Source organism: Xenopus tropicalis, chromosome 6 (genome assembly GCF_000004195.4).
Source record: "Xenopus tropicalis strain Nigerian chromosome 6, UCB_Xtro_10.0, whole genome shotgun sequence".
NCBI lineage: Eukaryota > Metazoa > Chordata > Amphibia > Anura > Pipidae > Xenopus > Xenopus tropicalis.
Genome location: NC_030682.2, coordinates 19841476 through 19864923, shown reverse-complemented (window position 1 = coordinate 19864923; position 23448 = coordinate 19841476). Strand labels below are relative to the sequence as shown.

The 23448-nt window shown below is 40.5% G+C and overlaps 1 long non-coding RNA gene across 1 annotated transcript; it reads left to right on the top strand.

Moving 5' to 3' along the window:
* LOC108647846 lies at positions 1 to 18339 on the top strand. Its single transcript, XR_004223165.1, has 2 exons — positions 1 to 65; positions 18081 to 18339. It is a non-coding gene; the product is annotated as an uncharacterized LOC108647846 (long non-coding RNA).
* The last annotated feature ends 5109 nt before the right edge of the window (positions 18340 to 23448 follow it).

Here is a 23448-nt window from a genome sequence, read left to right as displayed (position 1 = left end):
GGGAGATTTTGCAAACTGGAGCCATTGCACAACTTTGAACTTTCGCTGCAGTTTTCATCCCACAGGTACTATACACAGGTACTATACTGTATATGTTCTACAGACTGACCCACTAGCTGAAATTAAATTGTTTTTTGCCACCTGACATCTATAATATCCCTATCCCCTACCCTAACAGATGGAGGGTAAGTTAACTTTCCCCCCTGACAAAGCTCATTGTGCTTTTATATATTTGTTATGGTTTTTGCACTTTCTATTTTTCTTTTACTTTTGTCATTGTTTTTTTCATTTATAGTAAGTTACAGTGGGGCCAATGTTGTGTATCAGTGCCAGTGTTATAGTGCCAGGGCCTGAATATCTGCCCTCAGTACCCACTGCTCCTCATGGCATATAATGTGCTGGTTTTGTATATATAGACTGTGTCTCGCTGTATATAATGTGCTGGTTTTGTATATATAGACTGCGCCTCGCTGCATATAATGTGCTGGTTTTGTATATATAGACTGTGTCTCGCTGTATATAATGTGCTAGTTTTGTATATAAAGACTGCATCTCGCTGAATATAACGTGCCTGGGATGTCAGTACCTGCTGCCTCTCTCTCTATAAAGCTAACTTAAACACATCTAAAGGGGAGGTTCAAGTTCAAGTTAATTTGTAGTATATTATAGCAACTTTGCAATTGGTCTTCCTAGTTAATTTTTTATAGTTTTTGAATAATTTGCCTTTCGCTTCTGCCTCTTCCCAGCTTTCAAATGAGGGTCACTGACCAAGAAGTATTGCTCTTTGAAGCTACAGTTTTATTTTTCCATGCAGGCCCCTTAACTATTCATATTCCCATCTCTTGTTTAAACCACTACCTGGTAAATAAGACCCTAGCAACCAGATAGCTGCTGAAATACCAAATTGAGAGCTGCTGAACAATAAGCTAAATAACCGAAAAACTATTAAAAATAAAAGCTGACCAATTGCAAATTGTCTCAGAATATCAATGTCTAGATCATGTTAAAGTTAATTTAAAGGTGAACTACCCCATTAAGCTAACTGATCACAAATGTATAGAGAACCCCTAACAGAAGAGCACATATGAATACTTTTACATCCTAAGCATTTTAGGGTTAAAAGCACCCCCACCCGCACTTTTGCGCAGTATCCCTGGGAGTCAGTGGGAACGGCAAGAGGTAGTTGGGAGGTTAATTTTTTTACACCAGCAGCGAATCCACTAAGTGTCACATTAGCTGTAGGTCAGTCTGTGTATGGGCCATATTTAGCCTCCCCAAACAAAAAAGTCACCCTCCGTCTATGAGGCCAAGGCTGTGGAACAGAGCACTTCCATGGCCATAGAATTTCCCCATGTCCACTGCTTTAATAACTTGCAGAGTATGAGCCCCAGAGGGGTGGGGGGCACAGCAGGGCTGGGGAAGCCCCCGTAAGGGCTGTAAACCTGTATTGAACACGTAGATCTCCTGTAGCACAATGAGGAAAGGAGACACTTCCCTCCCCTTAATATTCACCATAGGGATTGAAAAAAAAACGCAGAGACATGTTTATGGGAAACCTGTTTGTTTCACAGGATTTATTAATGTTAATAGTCAATAGGGAATTAGGTTTTCCTAAAAGCAAATGATACAGAGGAAGGCGAAAAACCACACAGGGGAAAAATTCCTTCCTGACTCCTAGAAACGGCAGTCGGTTTTACACCCTGGATCATGACTTTATACCCACCCTCCCAGCCCACTCACCGACACACGCACCCACCCTCCCAGCCCACTCACCGACACACGCACCCACCCTCCCAGCCCACTCACCGACACACGCACCCACCCTCCCAGCCCACTCACCGACACACGCACCCACCCTCCCAGCCCACTCACCGACACACGCACACACCCTCCCAGCCCACTCACCGACACATGCACCCACCCTCCCAGCCCACTCACCGACACACGCACCCACCCTCCCAGCCCAGCCACCGACACATGGACCCATCCTCCCAGCCCACTCACCGACACATGGTGGGTGCAAGTGTCGGTGAGTGGGCTGGGAGGGTGGGTGCATGTGTCGGTGAGTGGGCTGGGAGGGTGGGTGCATGTGTCGGTGAGTGGGCTGGGAGGGTGGGTGCATGTGTCGGTGAGTGGGCTGGGAGGGTGGGTGCGTGTGTCGAAGCCCACTCACCCACATGTTTACGGGAAACCTGTTTGTCTCACAGGATTTATTAATGTTAATAGCCAATAGGGAATTAGGTTTTCCTAACCGCAAATGATCCAGAGGAAGAAGAAAAACCCCACAGGGAAAAAATTCCTTCCTGACTCCTAGAAACGGCAGTCGGTTTTACACCCTGGATCATGGCTTTATACCCACCCTCCCAGCCCACTCACTGACACACACCCCCCCTAGCCCACTTACCGACACACGCACCCACCAATATACGCACCCACCCTCCCAGCCCACTTACCGAAACACGCCCCCACCTTCCATGCCCACTCACCGACACATGCACCCACCTTCCCAGCCAACTCAGTGGCACACCCACCCACCCTCCTGGCCGCCAAGTTGCCGACACACCCACCCACCCTCCTGCCTACCCACTTACCGACACACGCACCCAACCTCCTGCACGCCCGCCCATCAACACACGCACCTAACCTCCCGCCCACCCACTCACCGACACACGCTCCCACCCTCCTGCCCCCCAATAACCAACAATTGTACCCACCCACGCGCCCACCCACTCACCGACACACGCACCCACACTCCCTGCCACCCATTCACCGACATACGCACCCACCGTCCCACCCGCCCACTCACCGACACACGCACCCATTCTCCCGCCCGCCAACACACCGACACACGCACCCACCCCCCACCCGCCCACTCAGCCAGCCTCCCGCCCGACCACTCATCCACCCTCCCGCCTGCCCAGTCACCCACCCTCACAGCTGCCCACACACCAACACACGCACCAACCCTCCCAAGTGCCCACAGACTGACACACACACTCACCTTCCCGCTCGCCCAATCAACCACCCTCCTGCCCGCCCACACACCAACCAATGCACCGACACACGCACCAACCCTCCCGCCCGCCCTCTCACCGACACACACTCCCAGCCTCCCACCCGCCCACTCACCAACACGCCAAACTACCCTCTCGCCCACCCACTCACCGACACATGCAACCACCCTCCCATCCCCCCACTCACAGACACTTGCAGCCACCATCCCGGCTGCCCACTCACCGAAACAGGCACCCACCCTCCCCCCTGCCCATTCACCGACACACGAACCCCCCTTTCCGGCCGCTCGCTCACCGACACACGCACCCACCCTCGCGCCCGCCCACTCACCGACACATGCACCCAACCTTCCACTCGCCCACTCACGGACACGAGCACCCATTCTCCGCCCACTCACTGACACGCACTCCCTCCGGCAGGCCACTCACAAACACAACCAGACACGGACTCACTCTCCCGCCTGCCCACTCACGCACCAAACTCACTGACAATAGTCAATACTTCTCTTGCTTCTTTAGCGCTCGCTTTAGCTCTGTCCTGAAACAGAAAAGAAAGGAGAAGTGTGAGAAATGGATCTACGAATTAGTCCTATTCCTCTTGGAATCAGGGAAAGGCTTGGGAATGGAAAGTAAGTCAAGATGGTGAATCTGCAGGATAACGTGTTTGGTAAGTCAAGGTGGCGTTAGTAAAATGGAGAGAAGATGTGTCCGGGGAAGGGTCTGTAATTGTTGGACATTGTATATAGCTTGGCAGAGCAGAATCAGTACTGGAACTGTGGGATAGTGTTTACAGCAGCGCTTATCAACCTGTGTGTTGCGACCCCTTTGGGGGTCAAATGACCCTTTCACAGGGGTCACCTAAGACCATTGGAAAACACATATTTCTGATGGTCTTAGGAATAATTTTATGGTTGGGGGTCACCACAACATGAGGAACTGTATTAAAGGGTCGCGGCATTAGGAAGGTTGAGAACCACTGGTTTATAGTAATGAAGGCATTCTGTGCAGAACTGAACTACTCTGCACTCCAGCCTGAAAGTGATACTGACACGAAAAAACAACTTTTTACAATATGAATCTACATAAAAAGTTCCCTATAGGTCATGTTGATCATTCTTTGCTGATAGGGCTGCTTTTGTAAGTTATTGTTACTTGAAGTTCCTAAACCTGACTGTTTTGCCAACCTGACCCTGTTCCTTCTCAGCCTGTCACTTATAGATTCTAATGCTAATAGCCTACTGCTGCGCAAATATGGCCGCCCCCTCATAGAGGAACATGGGGGATTAGATAGGTAATGTAAAAGCATTGGGCAAATACTTTTATAGCAAAATGATAAAACTCATGCAAATACATTATAAATTATATTATATTATATTATTATTATGATAAATACAAAAAAGGTTTCATTTCTGGTGTCAGTATCTCTTTAATACACAGAAGTGCAACTGCCATTTGTTTGATAGCCTGTTGGTTGCTATATCGTCACAAAGGCAACAAGTATGGCAGCTTTCACCAATATGTATAAAAGGAAACAGTGACAGAAGTGGGATGCTGTGCAGACAGAGAGGTGCTTTCTACGAAAGAAACCAATGAATTTCGTAACAACATCCTCATCCCGCTCATTGGCCTAAAGGCAAAGTCAGTGACTCTCAAAATGTCAAAATTCATTTTTAGCGTTAATGCTACTGTGTGAACCCCCTAAGGTTTATTTCTATCGGCTGTTAAACTGATATGTTAGTTACTGACATACTTGTTATGCTTTGTCAACAGTAACAATAATTTGTACAACAAATGGCTTGGCTTCCGGTTGTCAGGGTAATGACCCTAGCAACCATTTGCTATTTTTATATAAATTCAAAAGTTAGGTTGGTAGTAGCAACAAATAAGCAGTTAGCTGATATCAGTCCCCTAAGGAACATCACTTTCATTTCAGAACCACTAATTTAGATTAACTTACTATGGACACAGGCCCTGTGCCCATAGTAAGTAAAAGTGCCTGATGGAGGCAGAAAGGAGAAAATACAGTTGGGCTCATTTATCAACACTGGGCACTGGGAGAGTGCATGAGACTTACTGATAAACATTATTCTTTAAAAGGAAAAAGCATTATTCCATTACTTTCACTTACATGTTAAGGTTAGTACATACAAGAAGTGGCAGATACCTGGGGGCAAAGGGGCAAAACTCTAAGGAGCCTGTCAATACCAGAAACAAACATAAAGTAATTTATAGTGTGGCACAGGGGTCCCCAAATGATACAGTTTATGGGGTGCCCCACTGAAATTATAGTGTATATTTGCAGACCTAAATCTTGGGTCTGTGTCTCCGTCCGGCACTAAGATTAAAGGCATCTCCATATTGTATTTTGGGGTAAAATTCCCCAAATTTGCTAAATTCAGTAAGAGGAGCAACATCCAATAATCTGGGGGGCTGTAACCCAACTATTTCCCCTCATGTTACAGCTAAAATAAGGTTTATTTGTCAAAAAATCTCTCAGAGAGTTTGTGCTCTTACCTCACTCCACAATGTGAAACCAACGGACTAAACCAACTGTCACTCTCTTGGGTTTGAAGTCACCTCTCATCACATGACAAGTGCTGCTATTAAAGGGGAAATGTACCCTGTTGATGATTAAGGTGTATATGCAATGAAATTGCCTATAGATGTACAGTACATACATGGATTATTCTGTACAAAGAGCATTGCTTTGTATGTGTGGCTTTTTGATGCAGTAACTGTGCTGCCATATCTGTGGGAGAGATCGGCTCACTCATTAGCCATGGTTTCAGTCAGTGTTGCTGCTATTGCTATGTCTGGTGTAAACAAGGGGGTCCTTAGTTTGTAGGGTGTCCCTTCCATAGCCTCAGTAGTGGGTAGAGATGGGTAATATTGTACAACAAATGGCTTGGTTTCCAGTTGTCGGGGTAATGACCCTAGCAACCATTTGCTATTTTTATATAAATTCAAAAGTTGGTAGTAGCAACAAATAAGCAGTTAGCTGTAACCCAACTATTTCCCCTCATGTTACAGCTAAAATAAGGTTTATTTGTCAAAAAATCTCTCAGAGGGTTTGTGCTCTTACCTCACTCCACAATGTGAAACCAACGGACTAAACCAACTGTCACCCCTTTGGGTTTGAAGTCACCTCTCATGACAATACAAGTGCTGCTATTAAAGGGGAAATGTACCCTGTTGATGATTAAGGTGTATATGCAATGTAATTGCCCTTAGATGTACAGTACATACATAGATTATTCTGTACAAAGAGCATTGCTTTGTATGTGTGGATGCAGTCACTGTGTATCTGTTGGAGAGATCGGCTCATTCATTAGCCATGGTTTCAGTCAGTGTTGCTGCTATTGCCGCTATAAGTCACAAGGGGTTCCTTAGTTTGTAGGGTGTCCCTTCCATAGCCTGAATAGTGGGTAGAGATGGGGGTTACACTCAGCCCCAACAATTGCAGGGGCAGCAGCACAAACCATTCATTACTCTGGCAGTGACCAGGCTGCTTGGAAGTTGGGCCATAAACTAGTCTCTAAGTAAAAGCTATTAGGGTTGATTCACTAAACTGCGTTAAAATCTGTGTTATTTATAGCATGCGTTAAAAATTTTATCGCGTCTATTTTTCCGTGTTTTAAGGCAGGATTCACTAAAATCATACTTGCGTTAATTTAGACGCGATGCTGCTTGCGTTAGTTAAGTCGCGAAGACTAATCAACGCATTGCGCACAAATTGTCACACACCATATTAGCCATACACGGCATTACTTTCGTAAAACTACTTTTATGAAAATGACCATTTCCCTGCAAACTGGCGGCTGCATCACTCTGGGGCCAACACAGACTGAATAAATCCCACTGCAAAGTCCATATTGTACTTTTCTATAATTACCGCCTGCCCCAAGTAGGTGTTCATTTTCGCACCAACAAATGCAAGATTTAGCGCGTCTAAGTGTTTGTGAATCATTCGTTAGTATTATTTCTGCGCGCTAAATAACGCAATGCGGTAAAATTAACGCATGCGGTTGTGTGTAAATTAAATTAACGATATGCGACTTAACGCATGCATTAATACTTTAGCCAATCGCACGTTTTTTTGCGTCAATTTTAACGGAAAAAAGCATGCAATAAAACTTATCGACCTTTAGTGAATCAACCCTAATATGTCATGCATGTTACTGAATCCTCCATAAATCAGGGCTGCTTCACTGCCTGGTCACATGATGCTGTGTGTGAGTGTTGCACTATATGGCTCTGCCAGTATTGCTTGTGTGTCTGTTTGTATGGGATTGTATCAGTGTACGTAAGAGAGAGTGTGAAAACTATTGCAATAAATCTCAGTAAAGGACAAAAGGAAAAGGAAAGCCTAATTCATCTGGGCATCAGTTTGTTTCCTGCGCTGGTGTTCCTTTAAAAAAAAAAAAAAAAAAGAAATTAGACTTTCCTTGTCTTTTAATCATTCTCACAGAATATATATATTTTTTTTATCTAAGACTAAAACCTTTGCCTTTTAAGGCCTTCATATCTTTGCAACTGGCATCGGTTTTGGGCCATCCAATTTTCCCTTAGTTTTGGCTGAAGATTTAGAAGTTCCTATCCTCCATGTCCAACAGGCGGCCCAAGAGGGCAAATTTGGACCCTCTGTGCTCAGCTGTACCTCCCATGCTAGGCGGCCTAACTGGAAAGGTTTCATAGGGTGCTCAAAAATGTTTATATGAAGGAATATACCAATAAACTAGCCAATATGGATATCTTTCTAATTCTTGTATTGTGCTCAATGTGGAATATATTGTGCAGCCATTTTCTATGTCTTTGCGCTAAGCCTTTGAAGCAAAAGAGCCTGTTGCTAGGGATGAGCAGATTTTTTTTGGCAGCATGGACTTACCGCAAAATTCCACATTTCGGCATTGGCGATTTTTTTTACCAAACTGCGGCAAAAAATTCCTGTGACAAAAATTTGCAGAATGAAAAAAAGTTGAGGTCACTGCAAAAAAAGTCATGCGCTTCAAAAAAGTCGTGGGCATCAAAAAAGTCATGAGGTAGCCACGTTTCACAAATTTTTCACCATTTTGCGTATTTTTCAGCAGCTTCACAAATTTTTCGGTGAAGCAAAATGGGACAGATTTGCTCATCACTCCCTGTAGCTTTCCTCTGTATTGCTAATTATTTGTATATAATTTGTATGTTTGATATATACAGCCTTCTATTGTATAGCACTACAGAATATGGTGGCATTAAGTGTTGACTGGGTCTGTGCAGGGTATTGAACAAGATCTCTTAACACACAAAAAAGCAGGCTTTGGAAAGTATGATTGTATGCATGCTGTTACTCCCCCAGGCTGATGGAGTGTGCCCCAATGGAAGGTAGAAGGGAACAGATATTTTGTGTTAAACAGAGCAGAAAACATGTGTAACTACTCTGTTAAATACAGAAAACATTTTCTGTAGGGATCAGGACTCTACCAAATTGTAATTGTGCTTATAACAGTAAAACAGTAGGCTATAAAGCCAAGTTTAAGTTTCATAGTAATACACTCAGTGAGTAATATTACATGTTCCTCTCACCTTCATCAAAGCAGGTGGAGCAGCATTATTGCACATTTGCTTTTCATGGTTTTGCTGCTCCCACACTATCATGCACCGGTGAGTGAGACCCCCAAACATGTGGTCTTCTTTTGGTTCATTTAAAATGTAGAACAGGGATATCCAACCAAAGCCAGCTAGATGGATACATTTGTGTAACTGGCAGGGACATAACTTTTGGGGCCCAGTCCCCCCTGCGGAGGAAGTTCCGGGCCCCCTCTGCGAAGGTCTGTGGGGATATCACCTGGCACCCCCACAACTGTGGGCTCTGCATTCTCAGTAGTTACATCATTACAGGTATGGGATCCCTTATCCGGAAACCCATTATCCAGAAAGTTCTGAAATACGGAAAGGCCATCTCCCATAGACTCCATTATAAGCAAATAATTCTAATCTAAATGATTTCCTTTTTCTCTGTAATAATAAAACAGTATCTTGTATTTGATCCCAACTAAGATATAATTACCCCTTATTGGGGGCAGAACATTCCTTTTGGGTTTATTTAATGGTTAAATGATTCCCTTTTCTCTGTAATAATAAAACAGTACCTGTACTTGATCCCAACTAAGATATAATTACCCCTTATTGGGGGCAGAACAGCCCTATTGGGTTTATTTAATGGGTAAATGATTCCGTTTTCTCTGTAATAATAAAACAGTACCTGTACTTGATCCCAACTAAGATATAATTACCCCTTATTGGGGGCAGAACAGTCCTATTGGGTTTATTTAATGGTTAAATGATTCCCTTTTCTCTGTAATAATAAAACAGTACCTGTACTTGATCCCAACTAAGATATAATTACCCCTTATTGGGGGCAGAACAGTCCTATTGGGTTTATTTAATGGTTAAATGATTCCCTTTTCTCTGTAATAATAAAACAATACCTGTACTTGATCCCAACTAAGATATAATTACCCCTTATTGGGGGCAGAACAGCCCTATTGGGTTTATTTAATGGTTAAATGATTCCCTTTTCTCTGTAATAATAAAACAATACCTGTACTTGATCCCAACTAAGATATAATTACCCCTTATTGGGGGCAGAACAGCCCTATTGGGTTTATTTAATGGTTAAATGATTCCCTTTTCTCTGTAATAATAAAACAGTACCTGTACTTGATCCCAACTAAGATATAATTACCCCTTATTGGGGGCAGAACAGCCCTATTGGGTTTATTTAATGGTTAAATGATTCCCTTTTCTCTGTAATAATAAAACAGTACGTGTACTTGATCCCAACTAAGATATAATTACCCCTTTTTGGGGGCAGAACAGTCCTATTGGGTTTATTTAATGGTTAAATGATTCCCTTTTCTCTGTATTAATAAAACAGTACCTGTACTTGATCCCAACTAAGATATAATTACCCCTTATTGGGGGCAGAACAGCCCTATTGGGTTTATTTAATGGTTAAATTATTCCCTTTTCTCTGTAATAATAAAACAGTACCTGTACTTGATCCCAACTAAGATATAATTAATCCTAATTGGGGGCAGAACAGCCCTATTGGGTTTATTTAATGGTTAAATGATTCCCTTTTCTCTGTAATAATAAAACAGTGCCTGTACTTGATCCCAACTAAGATATAATTACCCCTTATTGGGGGCAGAACAGCCCTATTGGGTTTATTTAATGGTTAAATGATTCCCTTTTCTCTGTAATAATAAAACAGTACCTGTACTTGATCCCAACTAAGATATAATTACCCCTTATTGGGGGCAGAACAGCCCTATTGGGTTTATTTAATGGTTAAATGATTCCTTTTTCTCTGTAATAATAAAACAGTACCTGTACTTGATCCCAACTAAGATATAATTACCCTTTTTTGGGGGTAGAACATTATTATTTGTGTTTTGTATTTATTCTGATATATCCACTAGTAACCAAATAGCCATATCTAGTTCCTGCCAGATAAGGTTAAATATTTGCTCATAACTACTGTATATTTCAAAGGGTAAATAAAAAAAACACATTTTTAATTTAATAAATAATATTTGAATGTATTGTCTAAATGAAGGGCCCTGTTTATAAAATGTTGAGGCAGTAATATTTACTCCTTCGCTGCACTTGAGCCATTCCATCATTGTCCTAATGATAAGTACGACGAAGCAGTGACATTTTGCTGAATGGCCATTATTTTAATATGATTTCAACAATTTTGGCAATATCATCAACGAGAAGTAAAATATAGATGCAAAAAAGAATGCTCTGCATCATTCTCATAGGAAATAATACGATTTTGCTAGGTCTGAGGATGGAGAACCGATTCCATCAATTTTTCTGTCTAAAAGGACCTTGAAATCCCAAATAACTGGAAACTGGAAAAAATGTTCAGTGTTGAATATTTGCATTAGAAAGGGGCCGAAATTATTAACTAATAGCGCAACTATAGGGAAGAGCAAGGAGAGCATGTTGGCACTAGTGACTTTAATAAAAGCGGTTTTACATGCAGCTGACTGCGTGAAAAAAGCGCAATTTCCCCACTTGCGGATGTTAGTGAGCCCTTACAAATGCAAGAGCAGTGCAGCCCAATTCTGAATTATTATTATTGTTATTTTTATAGCGCTATCAGTTTACGCAGTGCTTTACAGAATAGAGGGGTACAAAAGACGGAACAGTTAACATGTACATATAAACAATTCACAAAAATGGTTTGCAGTTACATTGGATGAGGATCAGAGAAACTAGGGGGAGGGCCCTGCTCGCAAGAGCTTACATTCTAAAAGGGGGGGGTGAGACATAAGGTCAGGGTAACTAGCATGGTGTTGGGGTTCATGTAGGTGTGTAAAGTGACAGTAAGTGCGGAGTGAGAGGTGGAAACCAGTGGTTAGTGAGTGTTTGAGGGAAGATTAGGGGTGCTCAGTGGGTAATCTCATTTCTGAGGGTTTAGGGTATAGGCTTGAGTGAAAAGGTGAGTTTTAAGAGACCGTTTAAAGGCTTGGAGAGTCTGGCAGTGCCTAATGGGACAGGGAAGAGCGATCCAGAGGATGGGTGCAGCGCGTGAGAAGTCCTGGATGCGAGAGTGAGAGGAGGTGATGAGTGAGGAGGAGAGAAGGAATCATGTGTGGAGCGAAGGTTACATCTGAGGGTGTACTTGGGGGTTAGGGTGGTTAAATAGAGTGGTGCAGCGAGGTGAGTTGAGTACAAGAATCTTGAACTGGATCCTGTATGTGACAGGTAGCCAGTGCAAGGATTGGCAGAGAGGGGCGGCACTTGTGGAGCGGTAGGAGAGGTGTATGAGTCTGGCAGCACTGTTCATGATGGATTGGAGTGGGGTCAGTTTATACAGGGGGAGCCCACACAGCAGTGAGTTGCAGTCTAAGCGAGATATGACAATGCAGTTCAACATGCTTTGCAACCACAATGTTGTTCCTTTGCCCACAAACCCAGCATAACTGAAGGACGCAATAATTGTCTCTTATTGATCTACACAAATGAAATTGCACGTGCAAGTTTTTACACATTGGGCGCAAGTTGCAGGCAGATTAGTGTTATTCCCTGTTGTGCTGATGAATGCAGCCTCCTTTGAGACTGGGATCCCTAGCCATATTCAGGGTGGTGATAACTTCAGGGTTCCCATGTATTAATAGGGGCACTCAGTGGTGTATTTATATATAGGCCTGTGCCAAGGGCGTCAGCTTCAGAGAGGTGGCCCTCGGGAGCCTATATAATCAAAAATTTTTTTCTAAAATAAATCTCCCCAGCCACCGCCAGATCAAACCTATTGATGTCCTCGGCGAGCATAGCCAGGAAGTGACATCACACGTAGAGCAGGTGACATCATCCACAGTGTGTGCATGACTTCACTTCTTCAACCTGAACATTTAGGTCTGTTGCCTAGGGTGACACCGGAACTAAATACAGCCCTGGGTACACATGTGCCTGATCCAGGCAGGATGGAAACAATAGCCGACGATATGGAAGGAGTGTGTATGGATGAAAAATGCACTGCCTCTATCCAAATGTATCAAGATTATTACTATGGGGCATTACGTGTAGCTAAAGGTGCATCTTGAGGTCTGTCTTTATCCATCTTTGTTTATGAAATACTTCCAGAGAACACGGAGTGAAAGCAGTTCATTAAACAAGTTTTGCCAGACATTATTAACTGTCATTATTTGTAACCTTTAGCGCAAATAAAATTCCCATGCAACCCCCTGTTTTTCTCAGGCCACCGCTGAAGGTCAGGGGAGTCATAAACACAGCGTCACTTCTTGTTCCTCCACATTCGGCAAATTAAAGTTTCAAGGAAACGTTTTCAAATTTACAGTGGAGGTCAAGGCGGGGGAAACAAATTAGGTTGGAGCAATGCGTCCGACCAAAGATTTACAGGGAAAGGTTAAATGTGACAGTTTTACTATATTACTGCTTTGGTACATCCAATAAATATTATCACTTATTCAGTCTATATAAAGTGTGCACGGTACTTTTATCTCTTTTTTATAAACATTTGAAAACAATGCAAGAAAGTGTAAAGCAAGTACAGGTATGGGATCTGTTATTCAGAAACCCGTTATCCAGAAAGTTCCTAATTATGGAAAAGTAATCTCGCATAGACTGCATTATAAGCAAATAATTCTATTTTTCTCTCTGTAATAATAAAACAGTACCTGTACTTGATCCCAACCAAGATATAATTACCCCTTATTGGGGGCAGAACAGCCCTATTGGGTTTATTTAATGGTTAAATGATTCCCTTTTCTCTGTAATAATAAAACAGTACCTGCACTTGATCCCAACTAAGATATAATTACCCCTTATTGGGGGCAGAACAGTCCTATTGGGTTTATTTAATGGTTAAATGATTCCCTTTTCTCTGTAATAATAAAACAGTACCTGTACTTGATCCCAACTAAGATATAATTACCCCTTATTGGGGGCAGAACAGCCCTATTGGGTTTATTTAATGGTTAAATGATTCCCTTTTCTCTGTAATAATAAAACAGTACCTGTACTTGATCCCAACTAAGATATAATTACCCCTTATTGGGGCAGAACAGCCCTATTGGGTTTATTTAATAGTTAAATGATTCCCTTTTCTCTGTAATAATAAAACAGTACCTGTACTTGATCCCAACTAAGATATAATTACCCCTTATTGGGGCAGAACAGTCCTATTGGGGTTATTTAATATTTAAATTATTTTTATTATTATAGATCAAGATAGGAGGGCTCATTAACAAGGCCCCACCAAATGTGCAATGCACTTTTGTAGCACATTTAGCAAAGCTTACTTTAGAAAAAAAGTGAAGCTCATTTTCTCACACGCTGTCCATGGAGGAGGCCCATTTATCAACGTTCACTTATCCAAAGATCCGAATTGGAAAAGACAGGAAAGATGCGTAATACGAAAATATGAAATATGAGTACATGAAAACCGCAATTTTTTTGTATTGTCACTCAAATTACAGCGTCTATTCCGCCCCCCCCAATTGACCTCTACATGATCTCAACAGGTTTCAGATGGCGTATTCTTGCTTTCTTGCTTTTTACTATGGGGTTTTGTCACATAATAAATTGCATTCTGAGCGTTAATAAATGACCCCCTTATTTTCAATGAGGCAAAAAAAAACTTGAATGTTTTAATAAACTGGGAAAATAAATAAGCAAATAAAGTTGTTAGAGACAATTCCCATTTACTTTTATTGAATCTCGCCAGCTTTTACTTGCCAAGTTTTTCTTTAATAAATACTGATTATTTGTGGTTCTTAAAAACATTCTCGAGTATATTTGCATTTGCATTTTCCCACTGCGTTTTTTATTAAATCGTGACAAAAAATTTTGGTGAGATGAGTTGCATTTCCTCTGTGTAGAATAATAAGTATTGGGGCTTGTTTATAAAACCAGTGATAAATGTTTGTACAGTATGATGAAAAGTAAAATGCAATTTCTAGGCAAAATTTCAGCATTATTTACCCAAAATTCCTGCATCACTTGTACATTTGGAAGCCTGTTTTAGCGAAAATTGCAAGAAACGCTTAGCAGAGTCACTAAGGCTTCACATAGGGGACGATAAATCTACGTTTGAGATTGGAAAGCCCCGGAGCTATAAGCACAGGGCTGCATGACAAGGGATCTGAATGACCTGTAGTGGTGGGCGAAATGTTTCGTCAGGCATGGATTCGCGGCGAATTTCCGCGTTTCGCCATTGGTGGATTGTTTCACGAAACAGATGAAAAAATTTGCCTGCCATCCAAAAACTGTCACAAGAATAGTCGCGTGTCCAAAAATAGTTGCGGCGTCAAAAGTATAGTCACGTGTCCAAACATTGTCGCGAGAATAGTCGCAGGTGTCAAAAGAATAGTCGCGCCCAACAATTTTTTTTCCCCCCGAGACATTTTCGTCGTTTCGCAAATCTTTCGCCGAAATGGGACAGATTCACTCATCATTAATGACCAGCAGCCAGATTACACTGGTTTATGTTTAGAGATTGGCAGAATTAGGTGAGAAGGAAAGAGTTATGGCAGGAGAAAGCTGGGCTGGGGGCGGAGAGAGAGAGAGAGAGAGAGAGAGAGAAAGGGATGTGATGTCACGAGAGAAGAAGTTCACTTCCTTATCTTCTGAGCAGGCAGAAACGTGAAAACGTGAGGCAGAGCTCTCTCTGTAATATAACAGTATATACATACTAACTCCTCTCTGTATAGATGATTTTGTCCATGCCGAGCTTCTAGGCTATCTATATTTGTATTTGGACAACATTCCTGCTGCCCCTGTTATATCCTATAGAGGCTACAGACATGTTCGGTGTACCTGGGGCAGAAGTAGTTTTACTGTGTTTATATACCTGTATATACAGTAGGTATATAGGGGAATACGGTACAGTTGAGTGTATCATGGAGAGCCTGCACACAGCGTAGCTTCAACTTTAAATATTTAGGGCAGGTGTAGCTTTTCCTTGATTTATCCATGTGTTCAGGGGACAGCGCTACCGCTGTGGATGGAACCTACACACAGTGAAATCCTCTGTTAGTAAAATCACCTCAAAAAAACTTGTGGTCCCATCTAATAAGTCGCGTGCATAAAAAAAATTGTGTGGTAGCTGCATTTTGCGATTGTTTTGTGAATTTTTTTAGCAGTTTTGCAAATTTTCCCGCAAAGCAAAATGGGACAGATTCGCTCATCACTAGTTGTGTTGGGAAACAGCTGGAGTTATCACAATGAAAAGTATTGCTAGTTTTATGTTAAAGTATCTGTTATTACATGCATTCCATTATATTGACTTGCCAATGGTGTGATACCCTGTAATTAGGTTTAAGTTAAAGGGCCAGTAACACCTGGAAATCAACTTCTAATTTATGAAGCTGGCCGTATGATTTAAGACAAAAAAAGGTAGTAACATTGACTAAAATAAATGGTCAATTTATAAAGCTCCGTTGCTGCTGTGAATTATTGCCATACATTGCCATTGCGCTCACAAAAATAATTCTTGGCAAGACATAAGGTAATTGGGGTATTTATTAGGATGTATAATTTATGTGATGCCACACTTATACCATAATCTCTGGCCTTTATACTGCACTTGCCTTTCCGTCTTCCATCATTCCAGTCTCCTTAGACAAAGCTTGCGCAGCCATTAATTCCTGCTACATGTTTCCATAGGCATAAAGACACAACAATTACTGAGCCCAGCTTTCCTACTGAATCCCAACAGTACAGTATGTTTATCTTAATCATGTTCACTCCATGTAGTATTCTCCTTATAGCTTCTGAATCTCTTGCCCCATTTCCCTTAGAATATTAGTCCTTGTTGACAGGGCTTCATCTTCTCTCCCTATGAATGTATTGTTTGCAGTAATATGATATATAGCACATAAACGGAGGAATGGAGCTTCCATTTGAAGCAGCGTAGGGGGTTCCTCACGGTGAGGGCAGTGAGGTTGGGGAATGCCCTTCCTAGTGATGTTGTAATGGCAGATTCTGTTAATGCCTTTAAGAGGGGCCTGGATGAGTTCTTGTACAAGCATAGTATCCAAGGCTATTGTGATACTAATATCTACAGTTAGTATTAGTGGTTGTATATACAGGTATAGGACCCGTTATCTAGAATGCTTGGATAAGGTTATGCCGGATAAGGGGTTTTTCCGTAATTTGGATCTCCATACCTTAAGTCCATACCATAGGATTGTTTTGCATGCAATAAGGATTATTTATTAATTTGGATCAGTTACAAGGTGCTGTTTTATTATTACAGAGAAAAGAGAATCATTTAACCATTAAATAAACCCAATAGGGCTGTTCTGCCCCCAATAAGGGGTAATTATATCTTAGTTGGGATCAAGTACAGGTACTGTTTTATTATTACAGAGAAAAGGGAATCATTTAACCATTAAATAAGACCCCTTATTGGGGGCAGAACAATCCTATTGGGTTTATTTAATGGTTAAATGATTCCCTTTTCTCTGTAATAATAAAACAGTACCTGTACTTGATCCCAACTAAAATATAATTACCCCTTATTGGGGGCAGAACAGCCCTATTGGATTTATTTAATGGTTAAATGATTCCCTTTTCTCTGTAATAATAAAACAGTACCTGTACTTGATCCCAACTAAGATATAATTACCCCTTATTGGGGGCAGAACAGTCCTATTGGGTTTATTTAATGGTTAAATGATTCACTTTTCTCTGTAGTAATAAAACAGTACCTGTACTTGATCCCAACTAAGATATAATTACCCCTTATTGGGGGCAGAACAGCCCTATTGGGTTTATTTAATGGTTAAATGATTCCTTTTTCTCTGTAATAATAAAACAGTACCTGTACTTGATCCCAACTAAGATATAATTACCCCTTATTGGGGGCAGAACAGCCCTATTGGGTTTATTTAATGGTTAAATGATTCCTTTTTCTCTGTAATAATAAAACAGTACCTGTACTTGATCCCAACTAAGATATAATTACCCCTCATTGGAGGCAAAACAATCCTATTGGGTTTAATTAACGTTTTATTGATTTTTTTGTAGACTAAAGGCATGGAGATCCAAATTACGGAAAGACCCCTTATCTGGAACACCCTTGGTCCGGAGCATTCTGGATAACAGGTCCTATACCTGTACAGAAATCCCTGTCTAACAATCAGTATTCCTGCTATGTTACCCTTGTTACAAGCTATCAGTGCATTTTCAGCTGAAATTGAATCTTACCATACAGGTCTATTTGTTTTCCCTTACTGGATTTCATTCAGTTTGTAAAATCACTAAAGTATGTGGACTTGTCACGTTCCGGTGTTTCCTAGACTTTCTCCCACTGAACAAAGCGGTCAGGACATTCCGTATATTGTAAATGTCTTCCTCCCAGAAACAATGTTAAAGTTATCGGGATTGCTCTGGGAATTCAATGCCGGACACATTACCTTCAGCCGACACAGAATCATTCTGACAGGGCTGTTGCTCTAGATTGGATTTTTTTTCCCCCCCTCAAATATATAACAACAAATTTGAATCAAATCTGAAAAATTTGTTTTTAACACATTTCTGCAGGTTCCGAAGAAAAAAGTCTGAAAATAGTACAACTTCATTCATTTTTCATGATGTCGAGACAAAGATTAATCTACCAACCATGAGGTTGTCGGGCAGTAAGTGAAATCGCTGCAAGTCCCAGAGGGCAAAAGAAACAGGGAAAACAAGCGCGGACATATGTGCAACACTACAGGCCCACGGAAGATAGATTGCACTCGTTATTGATCCGAATATCAGCCGAATAAACAATCATTATCTGGAGAAGCTAAGCTTTCGGTAGGTAAGTGTTATGTCTAAAAACTGGGATGTTTACAAATAGGTGAAATATTATCAAATACATATTCTATATCCCTACATGCTTATGTTTCATTGAATTGTTGTCTAAATATTTTCTTTTTGATCCATGTTTTAATTTATCAAATTTGTTTGTATTCTTTTTTTAATTGCTTCACATAACCGTTTTGCATTGCTAAAATAACAATACAATATCTGGTGCAGGCCCTGTTCTTTATTGTACAGCCATAAGCACTCACAGAAAAGCTGCACTGAGTCCTCTATCAAAAGAAACACAGGATCTCTTGTCTCATTTTTTGTAAACGTGTTCTTCGGTATCAGACTTCCTCTCCTTTAGGGCTCCTTCAGGTTTGGGGCACAAATCTGCACAGCTTTCTCCCCCTCCCTTCTCCTGCTCCCATTTCCCATAAGAATTCATAAGAACTCACTCCCCCTTCCCTTAGGAATGAGTAATCTGAGCTTCCAATGGCTAGAGCTGCAGCAGGAAACTATGAAGACCAAGCTAAAATGGCAGCTGCAATCTTAAACAAACGGAGGCAGCTTCTAGGGTTCTTTACTCAGGTATGGTAATGGTTTCTGCAGAATAAATATATTGTTCTAGGTGGCACTAATGTGGCAAATCTATTGGCAGTAAAATGCCAAAATGACTTTCCTTCTCCTTTAATATCACAGCCATGATGTACATATATGCCCACTCACTCTTTGGGGATTCAAAAATTATTATTATTATTATACAGGTATAGGATCTATTATCCAGAATGCCTGGGACCTGGGGTTTTCTTGTTAGTGGACCTTTCTGTAATTTGGATCTCTATATCTTAAGTCTGCTTACAAGAATTCAAACATTAAATAAACCCAGTAGGCTTGTTTTGCCTCAAAAATGAATTCATGCAGCTTAATTGGGAGCAACTACCAGCTATTGTTTTTACTGTATTTTTACAGAAAAAAAGGAAATCACTTATTCAAAAGTAGAATTATTTGCTTAAAATAGAGTCTAGGGAGATTGCCTTCCCATAATTCGGGGCATTCTAGATAATGGGTTTCCAGATGACGGATCCTATACCTGTAATAATATTACTATTAAGGTAATAAAAAGGTGATTATTTATAGATATAAAAATTGCAAGGCTCCCTAAAGAACCTTCTTCTTTTACCCTGTACAAGGGGTGGGGAGTCAGCAGCCTGGTAGGGGTAAATTGCAAACTATTTCTGGGCACTTCTGCCTCACCATTTTAAAACAAAATCCATAGTGTATAATATGCAATTGTGGTTGATGCCGATTGATCCAGAGGGCCAAACAATTAAGAATAAATCGGATTTTTATATATATCAGACCCGTATCATATGGTCATACACTGACTTTGCACCCTCGGTTACAGAAAGAATAGAAACATACCCGAGCATTAACAGCCTATGTTCAGTTATCGATTTCAAGCTCTGATCTCATCTCACCTTTCTATTTTTCCTTCCTTGAAAGGTTTCACCTGCTCAGTCAGGCAGGTCAGATGTGAATATCTGACTAACCAGTTTATTACGTCTGGCACGAGACGAGTAAAAAGACTTTCATCAACAGCTAACACACCGGGGACATCAGCAGCCTCCACTGCTCTCAGAGTGATAGATACCGTACCTCGAGCAAGGAAAGGGGATTTGCTTTGACGCAATACAGGTATAGGACCCATTATCCAGAATGCTCAGGACCAATGGTATTTTGGATAAGGGGCCTAATTTGGATCTCCATAACTTAGGTTTACTAAAAAATGTATAAAACATTAATTAAACCCAATTGGATTGTTTTGCATCCAATAAGGAATATTTATATCTTAGTTGGGATCAAGTACAGGTACTGTTTTATTATTACAGAGAAAAGGAAATAATTTAACCATTAAATAAACCCAGTAGGGCTGTTCTGCCCCCAATAAGGGGTAATTATATCTTAGTTGGGATCAAGTACAGGTACTGTTTTATTATTAGAGAGAAAAGGGAATCATTTAAACATTAAATAAACCCAATAGGGCTGTTCTGCCCCCAATAAGGGGTAATTATATCTTAGTTTGGATCAAGTACAGGTACTGTTTTATTATTACAGAGAAAAGGGAATCATTTAAACATTAAATAAACCCAATAGGGCTGTTCTGCCCCCAATAAGGGGTAATTATATCTTAGTTGGGATCAAGTACAGGTACTGTTTTATTATTACAGAGAAAAGGGAATCATTTAAACATTAAATAAACCCAATAAGACTGTTCTGCCCCCAATAAAGGGTAATTATATCTTAGTTGGGATCAAGTACAGGTACTGTTTTATTATTACAGAGAAAAGGGAATCATTTAAACATTAAATAAACCCAATAGGGCTGTTCTGCCCCCAATAAGGGGTAATTATATCTTAGTTGGGATCAAGTACAGATACTGTTTTATTATTACAGAGAAAAAGGGAATCATTTAACCATTAAATAAACCCAATAGGACTGTTCTGCCCCCAATAAGGGGTAATTATATCTTAGTTGGGATCAATTACAAGGTACTGTTTTATTATTACAGGGAAAAAGCAAATCAGTTTTAAAATTCTGAATTATTTGATTAAAATGGAGTCTATGGAAGATGGGCTTTCCGTAATTCGAAACTTTCTGGATAACAGGTTTCCGGATAAGGGATCCCATACCTGTACCATAAAAAAAAAATACAATTTGGTGTCTTGGAAAACTTTGCATTTAAAAGTTTTGGTTTTTTTTTAGCTGTAATTAGATCAAACTGAAGCAAGTGGTGGCTTCCAGCTAACCCGGCTTCAGAAACGTTTGATTGCTTTTTCTTGTTTCTACGACTCATCTTCATTCTCTGCTCATAAATTGATCCTTTGCGAAGGCTTTAGCCATAATACTCCTTATCGCTAATTAGCAGTTACTCAGTGACTCGGTAATAATAATTTCCAGTTGCAAAATGCCCGGCTCCACTTTACAGCTTCATTTGTGCTCTGGCTGGGTCTTTGCATCGCGTGCGAAAATACAATAATGAAAATACAATATTTAGTGAGTGTTTGAAATGATTTGATTTAGAGAAGAAACTGATAGAAATCCATTATGCCCAATGGGTGTTCTTTGGGTGTTCCTTTGTTGAACCTTTGTTAACATCTCTATTGTTTGCTTTGGACTCAAATGTCATCCTCCTAAATGAATTGAAATAAAAACAACATATTAACGAGCTTGGTTAGACTGTTACAACATCATATTTTAATGTATTTTTAAAGACACAGCTTGAAACAAAAAATAGCCGAAGGCTAAATTCCTGTTCTATTTAGATGAAGACTATACGTTGTAATTGGAGGTCATATTCCCAGAGTTCAGTTCAGCATTCATTTCCCAGCAGTTGTACAGTAAACTATGACCCATATTTGTGTCGATATGCTATGAACATATAAGTAGTGATGGGCGAAATGTTTCGCCAGGCATGGATTTGCAGCGAATTTCCGCGTTTCACCTTTGGCAGATTGTTTCGCGAAACGTATGAAAAAATTTGCAGCAGAAAAATTTGCCGCGCATCCAAAAAAGAATAGCCGCGGGCGACAAAAGAATAGCCATGCAACAAAAGAATAGCCGCGAGCAACAAAAGAATAGCCGCTCGCGACAAAAGAATAGCCATGCAACAAAAGAATAATCACGAGCAACAAAAGAATAGCCGCTCGCGACAAAAGAATAGCCATGCAACAAAAGAATAGCCGTTTGCGACAAAAGAATAGCCATGCGACAAAAGAATAGCCGTGAGCAACAAAAGAATAGTAGCTCGACAAAAGAATAGCCACGGGCGACAATTTTTTTGACACGCAACATTTTCGCTGTTTCACACATTTTCTGCCGTTTCGGGAATCTTTTGAAAGATTCGCGAATTTTTCGGCAAAACACAACAGATTTGCTCATCACTACATATAAGGGCATATTTATCAATTTTCGAATTTGTCAATTCGAGCTTGTTTTTCTAAATCAAACATGCATATCAAATGGTCACTTATTTATTACTAAGGAAGACTCGTTCGAATAAAAAACTCGAAACATTAAAAATTTGAGAATATGGCTTGACTTTGCCTATGATAACTCCCATTGTCTTTTATAGAAACTTGCAAGCTTTAAGATTGAAAATTTTTACATGAGAGTTTTCAGAACCATAACTTGAAGTTGAGTTTTTTTAAGCGCAAAAAAACTTGTATCGAGGGAAAAAAACTAAGTCCACCATTGATAAATCACCCCCATAAACAGTGAACTTATACAGACTCTTGAGGGAGGGCTCTACCTTTCTGGTAATGTCCATACAATGATCTGTTACTCAACATGTTATTTTCTACTTGGTTATTTGGGATTGCTGAGAGATTACCATCTGGTTATCTTTAGCATTTCCAATACAGGTATTGAACCTGTTATCCAGAATGCTCAGGACCTGGGGTTTTCCAGATATGGGATCCTTCTGTAATTTGGATCTCCTTACCTTAAGTCTGCCAAAAAATCATCCGTAATTATTCCGTAATTCAATACCTGTAATCAAAAATAATCAAAGAAGTATGGCACCAAGTAATCAAGATAGATAATATAAACTGGAGTAATTTTCACAGATCACAGATAAAGGGAAAGTTGCTGTATGGGTAATCCTGCAATAATTCCAAGAATATCAAAACACTGACATGTTCTGGCTTGACCTTTGCATGTTGTGAGGACCAATTTGGGGTCAACCACACAGTTTAAAACATGGTAAACATGGAAATCTAAAAAGAAACATTTAATAATACCATAAATACTATATAAGTGGGCATTACCATGACTTATTATACCTTTCAGTCTAGCCATACTTGGCCCTAGGTAGAAATGAATATGCTTCAGACATTGTATTACATAAGAGTTTGAGTGGCATGGATCCCCCTCCGGTCAATGTTTTGTTCTATGATTTCTTAAAGCCAATAACAAGACACAATCTCATAACTGGCTAGAAAAATACTTCCCAAGGTGTTAATATTTCAGAAAGTTACTCAGATAATTGTTTTTGCTAGCGACATTAAACTATATTATTAATGTGTTTTTAGTTATTTATTTATAATTAGAAGCATAATGAGGA